Raw genomic sequence first — 16,165 nt, 5'->3', positions numbered from 1 at the left:
ATTCCCGCCTCCACCTTGTGTGTGTGTGGAGTTTGCATGTTCTCCCCGTGCCTCGGGGGTTTCCTCCGGGTACTCCGATTTCCTCCCCCGGTCCAAAGACATGCATGGTAGGTTGATTGACATCTCTGGAAAATTGTCCCTAGTGTGTGATTGTGTGAGTGAGTGTGAGTGTGTGTGTGCCCTGCGATGGGTTGGCACTCCGTCCAGGGTGAATCCTGCCTTGATGCCCGATGATGCCTGAGATAGGCACAGGCTCCCCGTGACCCGAGGTAGTTCGGATAAGCGGTAGAAGATGAATGAATGAATGAATGAGTCAATACGCTGTGTATTTGTGTTCTCTTACCCGCGGTGGCTGCGGCTGAGGTCCAGTCTGTGGTGGATAATTGAAAGGGAAAATCTACAAACAACATTAAATACAAATTTAAGATTAAATGAAACAAGGGTAAACATGTAGAAAGGTTTGTTTAAACTCAGCTCACGTTGGGGATTTGCGGCATCACGTTTGGCAACATCTGTAAAAGAAAAAACAACAATACAGCTTATCATTTATGACAAATGCATGCTGGGTAAAATGATCGAAAGCTAATCGAATAAGAAGTGAGTGTTACCTCGCCTTGTCCGAAGTTGTAGGGATAAAACTAAAACACAGAGAATAACACACACTCAGAGCAGAACCACTGTGTTGAAAAACACACAACATCCCTGTAATTACTGATAATACAACACTGAGCTGAGGTGGTGTTAAAGACCTGCTCCAGTCTCATGCTCTATAATTATAAGGTCTTCTGTCACTACTGACTTATTAAACACTGTCATTTTAGTCATGGATTTATTCATATAATAAACCTACAAGTGCTAAAGTGATGGATTACTTACAATTTCTACACTCTTTCTACCAGGAGCTTTAGGGATAGAGTACTTGATGAATCCCTGAGGAATACAAACAGAAAGAAAGCACAGAAAATATGTCCAGGTGACACAAATGAAGGTGAGGGTTGCCAAATTGGCTCACCCATTTTTCAAGCCCAATCGCAGACTTTAATTATGTTAAAAAATTGTTTTTCTATTTTACTTGCAATTCTTTTGTTTATATTATTCCTTATATATATTTTTAAACAAAATTCATCTACTGGTAAAAATAAATGTAAAAAGACACACAATATACAGTATAGTGTTACAGGACAATAAACTCACAGTTCCTGATCCTTGTCCTCCTGCTGCAGGTCCCTGGAAACCTGTATGAAAGAGCTGAAAAAGAATAAAATTAAATATGTTTAAGTTAACGATGCAGATTTTATTCAACATCTAACATTTTTCTTCTGAGAGCCTTTAAAACACCTCGATGCTGATGGGAGCGTTGACTCCAGGCTGAAGATGTGCTGGAACACCAGGAAACATGCTGTTTGTCCCCTACAGATTATAAACACGCATAGAAACGTGAGTCAACATTAATGATTTTTACTGATAGTTTATTTATGTAAAGAGATAAAAGTAAATAACCCTCAAGATCTAAAAGTAAAAACTTTCTCATTTTAATCTTTCTGAAGTTTATGTACTGAATCTTAAACTGACATTAACAAACTTAACAAAACCCAAATTGCTAACAAATTTAATGCTAATTTACAAAAACCTGTACAAAAAGGTACAGACTCATTTACAAAATGTAACTTAAAGCAATCTTTAGCTTTGTTGATGAATTTTAATGTCTGTAAGTTCATGTGACAGAAAAAAACAAGATATTATGACATACATTTGGAAATCTAACAATAAAGGTTTAAAAATATACCTGCAAGCAGCGATACCGGGGTCAAGCCAATCAGATGCGCTCAGAACATGTCGCTGATGAACCATACCAAGTTTCGTAGCGATATGGCATTGCATTCGTAAAATATTGACCTTAACGTGAAAATTCAAAATGGCCGACACAAAATGGCCTTCCGAAAACCGTTTGGTATCGTTTGACTCAGCATGCCTCAAGGAGTCTAACAACACATCCTTCATGATTTTAGACTCAAGTTTGCAGTCGTTATAAGCGAAAATAGATGTTTTTAAAATCTTGTGGCCACTAGGTGGCGCTGTCACGAAACGTTGCATACACCCTCAGGTCATGACTATAATGACATATACCATGTTTCGTGTCGACACGCATAAGTTTTGTGAAGATACAGCCTCACATCTGTTTTGGCGTGCTTGCCACCATGTATGTTGCCACGGTATACGAGAATGCATTGGTCTATCAAAAAGCTTTTCCTAACTTTTTGTCTCGGGTGTCTCTAGATGCTACATACCAAAGAACATGCAAATCGGATAAACGGTCTAGGAGGAGTTCGAAAAAGTAGGTTTTACGGAAAATTCAAAATGGATATTCATGACAGAAATGACGTCATATGGTGCATTCGAATCGGCATGAGCAAAGGATCCAAAATATGCAAGAATTTTGTCTCTAGGCCTTACGAGTCAGCAGTTATGAACATGAACCCCCAACCCTGGAGGTGTGAGGCGAAGGTGCTAACCACTAAGCCACCGTGCCCCCCCCCCCTCCAATCACGCATTTAAAAATGTATAAAAAAGAAATAAATAAATTAGAAGAAATTATTGAGTAATAACTCACAGCTCCAGATCCTCCTGCTGCTGTTTCCCGCAATCTCGGTGGAAGGAACTAGAGAAAAAAATGAACAGGAAAAAGTGTGACACCAAGTGAAAATGTTGTGAATTGTTGCTGAAATTCTGTTTTAATTTCAGAACTTATTTAAAATAAAATAAAATAAATAAGCTTTTTTTTGTTATTATTGTTGCTTTGACATATAGAGCAATTTCTGTTAATAAAAAATGTCATATTTGAATATAATTGAATAATTGTTAATAATTTGTTGGTTGTTTTTGTGATGTTTGTACAATATGACGTACGATTTCCATGCTGATGGGTGTGGTCAGTCCCTGGAGACGTGATGGTAAGAACATGTCGTTTGCTGCCTTTAAACAAAATGTGCGTCGGTTTTATAGAAATGAATCCTCAATTATTATAAATAATATTATTAACTCTAACGATTTTTATGCTATTTTTTTAGTTTTTTTTTTCTATTTACAGTGTCACACGGACATCTTACGGTTTATAATATTTTTATTATTTTAAAAGTTAAAGGTAATTACATTAGCAAAAGGATTATATTCTTTTAAAAACAACAACTTTATCTAAATTCTTTTCTCTCTCATTTGTTTCTCTGAAAGTCGGAGTGTTTGTCATCTACCTGGTTGGAGGGTCCTGATGGCTGGTTTCCATAATGTGGCAAGAAGCTGTAGAATTTGGAGAGCTGAAATCAAATAAACAGACACCATGTTAATATTTTTTACTCGAGAGTCTTTTAGTAAATAAGAAGAACCCTGATAGATGGATAAGAATTTTTGATTATACAAAGAACCCTTGAAGAACCATTAAAGTGAGCACCAACAGGCTAAATGTTAAACTTCTGACAGGTTTTATGAAGGTGTTCTCAAAGCACAGAACCTTTAAGGGTTCTTCCTGAGGAACAGCTGAAGAACCTGTAAGGTGTAGATAAGTATCTCAAAGTAAACTTCTGATTGTAAGATTGAGCTCCAATTACTAAAGAGGAAAAAATCAACAAAAAACTTTCCACTGTTCAGAACATTCATTTCAAACCTCAGTCTAGTGTTGAAGAGAAATATAAATAAATGAATGATTCAGATGTAAAACAAATGCTGCCATATAAAATATTTAAAAAAGAAATAGGTTCTGGAGAACTTTATCTACAGATGTGTATTCTTCTCATAATCACCATGGACCTTCACGCTTCTGTACTGGCGTGCAGCAGGAACTTGAACATGATCTTACTCATAATAAAAGAGAACGATAGTGAGGAGGTAAAGCTGGGGTGAGTTCAGCTTACCGGTGCAGCAGAGACCGCAGAGATGAAGGAGATGAAGAACACAGCACTCCACATGATGTCAGAGGAACACAAAAACCTGCAAATATCAATTCACTGTGAGAAATCTGTTCACCAAATATCACTGAGGAAATGGACATAGAGAACGTTCCTGTGTGTGTTCCTCACCTGAACCTGCAGATGAAGAACGTCTCGCTCCAGCAGATGCTTCTGGATGAAGATGGAGAGCGCAGACGAGCTTTTATTCCATCTGGGACTCTTACGTGTGTTTGACTCATGAGCTCAGATAGTAATTTACTAAATAATCAGTAGCCTGTGTGTGTGTGTGTGTGTGTGTGTTGGGTCAGTTTATGATTATGTTGATAACACAGCACAGAAGTGCAGACATCAGTACAAACCTCACACACAACTGATCATTTGTTCATCTGTTGATTTTTGCTGCATGTAAATAATTTGTTCTAAATAAAGTTAAAGTTTAATCAGAAAATTCACAGATTTTAGTTGAAATTTTCAAACTTTGACAATTCACACCTTTAGGAGATTTGCTTCAAGTTGGTGTCTTAATTTCTCTTATTTACACGTGTTTGAAGTAATGATGATAATAATAATGCTGCTGTTATTTGTTTTGCCCTCAGAACGTCCTGGTGTCAGAACTCTAAATTTATTTTATGTCTTTGCTCTGTGGTTGAATCTGACTGATAATGTGTGTGTGTGTGCGTGTGCGTGTGTGTGTGTGTATGTGTCTGTGTGTGTGTCTGTTTCTGTGTACAGTATGTCTGTGTGTGTGTCTGTTTCTGTGTGTGTCTGTGTGTGTGTGTGTTTCTGTGTGTGTGTGTGTGTGTGTGTGTCTGTGTGTGTTTGTGTCTGATTGTGTGTTAGTATGTGTGTGTCTGTGTGTGTGTATGTCTATGTGCATGCCTGTGTGTCTGTGTGTGTGTATGTCTTTGTGTGTGTGTGTTTGTGTGAGTGTGTATGTCTTTGTGTGTGTGTGTGTGTGTGTGTGTGTGTATGTGTGTGTGAGCATAATAATAAACATGAGTCACTGACTGCACCATTTATTTCTATTTAATTTCACTGATTAGTTATTAAAAACTGCAGCTTTAGACTGAAAACAGCTTTGGCCTCAAACTTAAACATAAATGAATAAAAACACACTGACATTAAAAACTAATATATTATTATAAATATCTAATAAATATGTGTATTATAATGTTTTTGTTTATAATGATATACATAATTATTATAATACTTAATACTGAATAATATCGAATTAATGACTGTCAGTTGTTCCTCACTTCCTGTACTGAGTTCTGATTTGATTCAGATGTCTCAGTGATGCAGCATTTAATCTCCTCCTCATTCTAATAAACATGAAACTGTTCCATTGTCTTCCACAATTCTCCAGAACCTCTGATCTCACTCGGCACCTAACGTCTTATTACATCATTAAGGCAGGCTTTTGAAGCTCTTATGACTGCTTCATGATCAGAAAGGAGAGTGAACACACACACACACGCAAACAGGGTGTTTGCGTGTGTGTGTGTGTGTGTGTGTGTGTGTGTGTTTGAGTGTGATGTCTCTGATGGTGTGTATGTCATCACCAGTTCTGGGGTTTTCCTGGTGGTGTGTGTGATGTCACTGGTGGTGTGTGTGACATTCCTAGTGGTTGTGTTTATTGTTTCTGGTGTGTGTGACATTCCCAGTGGTGTGTGTGATGTCTCTTGTGGTGTGTGTGACATTCCCAGTAGTGTGTGTGACATCACTGGTGGTGTGTGTGACATTCCCAGTGGTGTGTGTGATATCACTGGTGGTGTGTGTGACATTCCCAGTGGTGTGTGTGACGTCACTGATGGTGTGTGTGGCATTCCCAGTGGTGTGTGTGATGTCTCTGGTGGTGCGTGTGACATTCCCAGTGGTGTGTGTGACGTCACTGGTGGTGTGTGTGACATTTCCAGTGTTGTGTGTGACGTCACTGGTGGTGTGTGTGACATTCCCAGTGGTGTGTGTGATGTCTCTGGTGGTGTGTGTGTGACATTCCCAGTGGTGTGTGTGATGTCTCTGGTGGTGTGTGTATCATTCTTGGTGGTGTGTGTTGTACCTGAGAGTGATGTTTTTGGATAGTTACGATTGTTCACTTCTCAGATTAGAGGATTTGTGGTTCTGAGTTTTAGGGAAAACAAACACACACATATACACACACACACACGTCAAGAATGGAAAGTGAAAATAATCATAGGTTAATGTTCATCTTGTCCTTTTACCGTAATGCATAAAGCCTGAGGTTTGTGGGCGGAGCTTAAAGTTATACAGACTATAATTAAGATCAAGTTTATTTGGGTGATGCGAGGAACTGTGATCTCAGTAAAGTATGAGATCTCTCTCTATCACACACACACACACACACACACACACACACACACACACACACACACACACACACAGGAACTGTTTATCAGATATTTGAAGTAGTTTTGAAGATTTGGATATTAAAATCTTCAGATTTCATAGAGTAGACGTAGTGAAGGAAAAACCCCTGGAGAAAAAAAAGTTTTTGTTAAAATCGTGTAAAATGTGGATATTTGATATAATTAATGATCATTTACAGCTGTTTATGAAGATCACCTCATCACTAGAAGATGATTTCCGGGAGTGATGATGTGAAGCCTACAATAAAGTCCTTCCTTTTAAAACCTTGTGTAGCTTTTTATTTCTATTTCTATTTTTATTTATATTTCTGTAAAAGTGGGGGGGCATGGTGGCTTAGTGGTTAGCACGTTTGCCTCACACCTCCAGGGTTGGGGGTTCGATTCCCGCCTCCACCTTGTGTGTGTGGAGTTTGCATGTTCTCCCCGTGCCTCGGGGGTTTCCTCCGGGTACTCCGGTTTCCTCCCCCAGTCCAAAGACATGCATGGTAGGTTGATTGGCATCTCTGGAAAATTGTCCGTAGTGTGTGATTGCGTGAGTGATGAGAGTGTGTGTGTGCCCTGCGATGGGTTGGCACTCCATCCAGGGTGTATCCTGCGTTGATGCCCCATGAGGTCGCCTGAGATAGGCACAGGCTCCCCGTGACCCAAGGTAGTTCGGATAAGCGGTAGAAAATGAATGAATGAATGTGTAAAAGTGAACACATTCATACTCACAGCTCCAGAAAGCATCAGACAGATGATGAGATAGAAAGAGAACATCATTTATATGTATAGAGTTCTGGGACTGTAGCCATAGTCAAGTCTTTTTGTTTATTTACATTTATTTATTTTTTAAGTTTTAAATGTATGTTTTTATATGTACATTTTCCTTCTTTGTCTATCTATCTATCTATCTATCTATCTATCTATCTATCTATCTATCTATCCATGTCTTTTGCATGGAATTTATTATTTTTATATTACTGTTTATTATATTATTATTATTGTGTGTGTGTGTGTGTGTGTGTGTATGTGTGTGTGTGTGTGTGTGTGTGAATGTGTGTGTGTGTGTGTATGGACGGGTGACTCAAAATTATGTGTGTCCCACCCAGGACAATCTGAAAATCTCTAAATTGCACCCACACCCTTCTACGGCAATCACACACACAAACACACACAATCACACACACACACACACACACACACACACACACACACACACACACACACACACACACACACACACACACAGTGCATGGTAACACCAGAGACATAAGTTCAGGTGGATTATTAAATGTTCTGTTCTACATGTCTTCATGCTGAATGTGGAGGTTTATTGATGGTATTAAAGTGAATCTACACACTGATGTGCGTCTGAACTGTTTGTTTTCGTGTACAATACAAAAAGGTCAGAGTTCATGACTAAGACCAAACACACACAAATGCAGTAATAAAGAAGTGAAAGCAACAATTTCAATAACACATCACAGAGGAATGATGATCATGATGCAACACTTAATATTGAGCCCTCAGGAATTTACACATCTCTACATTTATTAACAACATCAAAGATTCTCTTAATCTTCTTGGTCATGAACTCTGAGTTTTCTGTCATTTGCTCAGGACAGATTTGCGTACAGAAGAGTTTTAACCAGAGTCTCCACGGTTTGCAGTGGTAATGGGTGGTCCAGGTGTGGGGGCGGGACCTGGGGCGGGACCTGGGGCGGGGCCTGGAGCAGGGGCGGGTCCAGGTATAATCCATGGATAGAACGGCCACAGGATGTTAAACCAGTTTGGCTGCTGTATGGGGTAGTGATGATAAAACCCCTGTAGAAAAAAAGGTTGGTGTTAAAATCATATAAAATGTGAATATTTGAGAATATTTGATATAATTAATGATCATTTATAGTTTCAGCTGTTTGTGAAGATGTTCACCTCATCACTAGAAGATGATTTCCGGGAGTCATGATGTGAAGCCTACAATAAAGACCTTCCTTTTAAAACCTTGTGTAGCTTTTTATTTCTATTTCTACTTTTATTTATATTTGTGTAAAAGTGAACACATTCATACTCACAGCTCCAGAAAGCATCAGACAGATGATGAGAAAGAAAGAGAACATCCTGAGACTGTGTGGAGATCTAAAAAGAAAAAGGAAGATCTTTCATTCAATATGTATTTTGTTTTGGTGTATTAAGCGCTGATTAAACATCACTCTTACCGATCACTAAACTGTAAAACAACCAACAAACAAACAAACAAACAAACACAAAGTAAGTTTAAATGGTCCTGGCACTAATAAATGAGATCATTAGAAATAATGATTCATAATGATTAAATAGAATAAACAGAAATCTTCAAAACGGTTTTTGTTGTGATTGAAATAAATCAGTGGTATTTAAATTAAACACCAGGGAAAACTGTTCAGAATTGTTTAGTTGTAACAGTAAAAAGTAATTGAATAATAAAGTAATAAAACAATTAATAATAAAATAAAACACAATGAGCAGTGAAGTAGAGAACAGAGAGAATAAGCAGAGGAAGAGAGATGATTGTTGTGAGGCATCAATGAGATGCTTCAAGGAACTGAATAGAAAACAATATTGAGTTATTTGCCATCTGTATTCTATAAAATATGAATTTTACTACAATAAATGATAAATCTGACCCTTCTAATAATACACATTAAATTTAAATCTGACTTATGTTAGTTAAATAAATAATGAATGAATAAATAAATAAATAAATAAATAAGATTTCCAAAACCCAAAAAAAGCTATAAAATATAATTTAAAGGACTTACATGAATCTGTTCGATCAGCTAAGAAAAGTGGAGACTCAGGACTTTGTTGCTAAACGAAGTATTGTGTGAAGTATTGTGTGATTATATCGATGTTTTACAGGATCCTCCACCCTCACAAGCACTAATCCCCACACAGCGGTCCATAAAGTGTCTCAATACTCTGAAGCTTTAACGCCCATTTCACAAGCTCAGACTCCAGCTGAAGGACTGAAGGTTTTTAATCAGCTTTAATCATCCCACAAATGTTAAAGGTTTATTAGTTATCCCTGTTACAGCTGTAAAGACTTTACACTCATTACTCTCATTATTTATGATGTCACCTCAGTCACCTCAGGCTTGTTCACTGGGGATAAAAACAAACACATTTAAACAAGTCTGATATTAATCTTAAACGTTTGTATTATATTAATCTTTATATAATATTAAACTTTTTGTACTATATTTCTTATGTTCTGTAAAGCTTTAAGCCTTAAGGCAACATCCATTGTTAAAACTGTTATAGAATTAAATTTAAAACTGAACTGAATTAACGAAGCAGTTTAAGTTTAACATTTTAAACTCTGTAGAATCACCTCGTATCCTAAAACAAAGCACAGTTTTTACACAAATCTAACAATTAATTTGAGAAAACATTTTCATTGTACTTACACCAGAGACAATATGAGACAGTATGAGACACTATGAGACAGTATGAGACACTATGAGACAGTACGAGATATTATGAGACAGTATAATATATTATGAGACACTATGAGACAGTATGAGATATTAGGAGACAGTATTAGATATTATGAGACAGTATGAGACACTATGAGACAGTATGAGATATTATGAGGCAGTATGATATATTATGAGACAGTATGATTTATTATGAGACAGTATGAGACAGTATGATAACAGATTTTCTTTCCGGATTGTGACACTGGAACATTAAATCACATCAGATATCTTTTCTTTACTTAAGAGTTAAAATTTTTAAAAGCATTTCACTTAAATATAGACAATTAACATATTTAAAAAAGTAAAAAAAATAGATTTGAGCTCTTCTCAGCAAACACTATGTTATCTTTATGCGTTTTGTTCCCTCGCTGTATTTTGCTTATTATATTTTTTAAAATCTATCAAACTTGCTAATGACACAATGGACATTACAGACATTCTAATGATTTACATAAACTTTATTATATTTAATTAACATTTATGTTCAGTCTAGAGTGACGGTAAAGGTTTTGTCTGTTTTAAATGTTTTAAGAATCATCATTACAAAAATGAAAGTATAATTGAATAAATATGTTTGTGGAGTTTTTTCCGTGTGATTTATGTGAAATAAAACATCACCTGTGATTAAAACTTTATTATTTATATTCATGTCAATAATTATATCGTTATTTTCTCAGAATGTAGTTAATTTATGTAACTTACAGTAGGATGTTTAATATAGACAGTGAATTATAGTTTGGGTCTTAATGATCACGTTAAAATGTCTTCACACTCATTTGAGCACTTGAACATAGTGCTAGTGTAGATAGTAGATAGTGTAGATATCATTTGTATATGACATCAGACTTTTATATTAAAAAGAAAAAACAATTCTTTGGATTTTTTGATCTGACTGAACAGATTTGAGCCATAAACAGTGATGTGTGGTAAACATAGGGGATTATACACCAGGCAGACAGAAATATGCTGATCACAAACATCTTTATTTCAAGATCATCAATTATACAGAACATGGTCATTACAACCGGTGCTCTTATTTGCCTGTTCCGGCAGGGGCAGGGGCAGGAGCAGCAGCAGGGGTCAAAAAGCGAGCTAACAGCAGGGGCATGATCATGTTCATCCAGTTGTAGTTGGAGTTGGAGTTGGGAATGTAGGATGGGAAGGATCCTCTGAAGGACTGCAAATATACAGATAGAGATAAATCAATAAGCCATACGCAACACATATACAGTGGAAAGAAAAAGGCTACACACCCCTGTTAAAGATACTGTATAAAACACATGCAATAAAAAATAAAGAAACCAAGAAACACTGCAGCTTATCACCCACAGACCAGGCAGAAGCATGAGGTTATGAAGCTGTTACTAACCTCGCCGCTGGACGAGCGCTTCTCTCGTTCATGCTCCTCCTCGACCTGTGAGAAGAACATCAATACGTTCATAAAGATCTAGAACATAAATCTCAGCTGGATCTGAACAGGAAGAAAAGAAAGAACTGGTGAATAATTTGTGAACACTGCATTCGTTTACTCACAGGAACAGCACATGAGAGAGCGATAAAGCTGACAGCGATGAACACCAGCACGACCTTCATGATGATCCTGATTTCTGGCTGTGAAATTAAAGTGATTCCTTTAAAAATGTCCACAGTTTAAATGTTCAAGAGGACGTTCTGTTAACTCTCTTACCTTCAGAAGCAGATAGATCTGTTTAGTCACAATCGTAGATGTTTTCCTCTGCTATCCTGCTGCCTCTTTTATACAGTTTATCAGCTCAGGATCGACCAATCAGAAACCAGCGCTGATATGATGCCACAGCTATTTTAGCCGTATTCGGTTTTCTGAGCAGTTAAGAAATGAGGTGTGATTCGGATTCACTGAGTTTCTGAGAGAGTGTAACAGCTCAATGTTGCATATCATTGTGAAACTGTGAATCTTTTAAGAATGGTCTCTAATCTCACAGGACATTATGACAGGTGTTTACAGGTGTGATGAAATGATGACAGCTAAAAAAACATTCAGCTTTATGGTAGAACATAGAATATAACACGGTACTATGGACGTCTCGTTCCAAACTCATGGGCTTTAATATAGAGTCGTCTTTAACAGCTTTAACGTCTTTAACATTTAATAGCCTTTACTCTAATGGAAAGGCTTTCAACATTTACATTTACAACATTTAGCAAAAGTTTTTATTCAGAGCAACATACAAAAGCGCATTGGAATCTGTTTTGAAGAAGAAACCCTGGTGCACTAGGTTACAGACTTAGGATAGACTTTCCACAAGAACTTTGGGTGTAACTGTGGGGATTTGTAGTCATTCAGGCACAGGTGCATTCATGAGATCAGGCACTGAATGTTGGGTGAGACGTTCTGTGGTGCGGTTCATCCCAAAGGTCTTCAGTAGGTTGGAGATCAGGTCTCTGTGCAGGACACTCGAGTTCCTCCACACTGAACTCATCAAACCAAGTGTTTATGGATCTTGTGTACAGAGGCAACAGGACTGATACCATTAAACCACAGATTCAGGATATTATATTTCTTATTATATATATATAAATAAACAAGAGTTAGCATTCTTCTAGTGACCCCTAAACCCACGCCTGTCCACCAGACTGCTGGGTAGTGATGTGTGATTCATCAATCCAAAGAACACAGCTCCAGAGTTCAGTGTTGGTGCTTTACATCACTCCAGCTCACATGTGTCATTGTCTATAGTGACCTTAGATGTTCGACAGTGGGAACACGTTTCCTGAGCTGCTGATACACAGTTCTTTACTGATGTTGATTCCAGAGGCAGTTTGAAGCTCTGTATGATTTCTATCAGTATTCTGGTCTATTTGTTGTTGCATTTAGATGCTTGTGTTTCACAATACATTTACATATACATTTACATTTACATTTACAGCATTTGGCAGAACGCCCTTATCCAGAGCGACGTACATAAGTGCTTAAATCTCTAACATTGAATACATTAGTGCTGGCTCACTAGGTTACATACTTAAGATACCATGAGTTTAAAACATTTGTTCAAAGTTACAATGAAAAAGTCAATTTATTTTTTATTTTTTATTTTTTTATATCGTCGCTGTCGGGCGGAATCCTCATATCTCCAAAACCGTTATTTTTCAGGAAATTAAAAAAACGCCGTACCTTATCTGCAGTGCACAGGGTTTAGTCCGCGTTGCAGTGGATTGTCTTGCGCTAAATTCCCGTCCTCAGACGAGCACCAGAACTAGCGGGGGTCAAGAATTTTTTTTCTTTGAGCCCAGTGTTTTGAAGACATTTACCTCAGAAGACGTACAGTATTGATTCGTTGTGACTCTTCTTGAGGAGAAATATGCCGCGAAGCTCTCCCGCGGAGTGAGGAAGAGGTGGACAGTTGAAGCGTCCAATGGAGTTAAGAGATTTGCGCTCAAGCTATTTTCAAGACTTTAGATTGGTTAATAACTTGTAAAAATAACAGACCCACGTGGGGACTGACCAATAGCATCGATATGTGAAAAAATATGAAATTGACCAAATTTGGACATACGAGGTTTCCGCCCGACAGCAACGATATGCAAAAGATAAGGAAAGCAGTGCTAGTTGAAGTGTTTCCTGAATAAGTAGGTCTTCAACCACCGCTTGAAAATAGCCAGTGTCTCAGCTGTCCGGACCTCTAGGGGAAGTTCATTCCACCACCTTGATGCCAGAACAGAGAAGAGTCTTATAGTATACTTGCCTCTTACCCTGAGAGATGGTGGAACCAGTCGAGCAGTGCTGGTAGATCGGAGGGTGCGGGGTGCAGTGCGAGGAGTGATGAGGGCTTTGAGGTAAAATAACAATAACAGCACAGTTGAACGATGGAGATCTCACAAAAACAAGATTTCACCAACTGACTTCTATATCTCATGACAGTGTTATATTTAACGTCACTGAGGTTTTCAATATGACTCGTTCTACAGCCAGTTGCTTTTATTCACCTGCTACGGCTGTGGCTAAAACACCTGAACTCAATCATTAGGAGGGGTGCACTTACTTTCAGCCATATAGTTCATGTGCTATTTTAGAAAGGAAAAAACAGTGTTGGTTCTAAAATCTGATGAACTCAACCTTGTTTGAAGCCGTTGTAAAATCATCACAGTAACTGAATTATGGGTCGATGCTCCATGATTTAAATGATATAAACCTTCAGATCTAAGTTGTTCTCTTGGTGGTTGTTAGGTATTCCATGGGATTGCTATGGGGTAGCTACGTAGCTTCTACGGGTCCCAGGTGGTTGCTCTGGTGTGTACACACTAACGATATGATCCCAGGGGATCGTTAAGGTGTAGCTACTGTAGGTGGTGACCAAAAGTCTCAGCTGATTGCTATCATACTCCAGGTGATTACTCAGGATTAGTTGCAGCAGGTGGAGCAATCCAGTGGGATCTCACTTCAGTGTATGTGAATTAAGAACAGTTTAAATCATGTAACAGCAGGACATGTTCGTGTATTCCTCTGGAGCTCTCTCACTTTAATTGTGTATCAGATGTAGGATTTCGCTGAATTTAGTGTAACTTTGTCGAGAAATTGCAACACAACATTTTCTTATACCACAACAATTTGATAATCTAGTATTGTAGTTAAATTGGTTAATTATTTAATTTATTAATTCAATCAAAATGGCTTCTACCCTCGTTACTCAGTAGCAAATAGAATAACGTACAGAGTGTAATGTGTGTATGAGACATGACACTTTTACATTAAAAAGAAAAAAATAATTCTAGTGTTTATATTTTAATTGAACAGTGCTGTGGGGTAAAGATCGCAAAATATAAAACACCGGCAGACAGAAATATGCTGATCACAAACATGTCTTTATTTTAAGATCATCAATCTTACAGAACATGACAATTACAAGCGGTGCTCCTATTTGCCTGCTGCAGCAGTTGGTGCGGGGACAGGGGCAGGAGCAGGGGCAGGGGCAGGGGTCAAAATGCGTGCTAACAGCAGGGGAAACAGGATGTCCATCCAGTTTTGGTTTGAGTTGCCATTGGAGGATGGGTAGAATCTTCTGTAGTACTGCAAATATAAACAGAGAGAACGAGAGACAATAAACATACAGAACACACGTAGAGAGAATGAGAGAAAAAAGTCTGTTAATCAGGCAGGTTTTTGTGATGTCAGAAAATGAAACAAAAATAAATCGTGTCACATATTTTTCCTATTTGATGTCCATCTAAATGTGATCAAAGGGCATCAAATAGGGACAAACTTTTTCTAGTGGACCTATAGCAACATTAAAGGAGCAGCAGGAACATCTGATATGTGACACGTCTAATCTTCACATGTCTGGATTATGAGAAGCTCTTTCTTATGAAAATAAAAACCCTGCGTTCCTGCTTAAAGCACCACAAACCACAAGGAAAAATGTCTTCTGTTAATGATGAGACCAAAATAGAATCTTTCTTAAAGTTATAAGTTTGATGAGAAACCCAACACAGACCAGGCAGAAGCATGGTGATGGTAGCACGAGGTTATGAAGCTGTTACTAACCTCGCCGCTGGACGAGCGCTTCTCTCGTTCATGCTCCTCCTCGACCTGTGAGAAGAACATCAATACGTTCATAAAGATCTAGAACATAAATCTCAGCTGGATCTGAATGGGAAGAAAAGAAAGAACTGGTGAATAATTTGTGAACGCTGCATGCGTTTACTCACAGGAACAGCACATGAGAGAGCGACAAAGCTGACAGCGATGAACACCAGCACGACCTTCATGATGATCCTGATTTCTGGCTGTGAAATTAAAGTGATTCCTTTAAAAATGTCCATAGTTTAAATGTTCAAGAGGACGTTCTGTTAACGCTCTTACCTTCAGAAGCAGATACAGTAGATCTGTTTATTCACAATTGTAGATGTTTTCCTCTGCTATCATGCTGCCTCTTTTATACAGTTTATCAGCTCAGGATCGACCAATCAGAAACCAGCGCCGATCTGATGCCACAGCACGCAGGGTATTTGTGTATTATATAAAAATTATTAGTCCAAGTGGTTAGGAAATGAAGCAAGATTCATATTCATATGATTGTGTGTCAGAACATATTATTGTGAAATTGTGAATCTTTTGAAAATACTTTTTAATCTCATATTATTATATTAGAGGTGTAATGAGATCATGAGCAGAAACGCCTAGCACTTGTCAACAGACTCAAACCGGTCAATTCATATAACATACAGTATAATAGATGTGTGTCTGTTATTTTTGTAAATCTCCATCTGTAATGAAATGTGTGTGATTTTTTAAAACAGAGAATACTGGTTGATCAAATTGTTCAAAAATTACTGAAGTCTGTATCAATGCTCCATATCATTT

This window comes from Tachysurus vachellii, chromosome 2 (genome assembly GCF_030014155.1).
Source record: "Tachysurus vachellii isolate PV-2020 chromosome 2, HZAU_Pvac_v1, whole genome shotgun sequence".
NCBI lineage: Eukaryota > Metazoa > Chordata > Actinopteri > Siluriformes > Bagridae > Tachysurus > Tachysurus vachellii.
Note: the sequence above shows the minus strand (reverse complement) of the source record.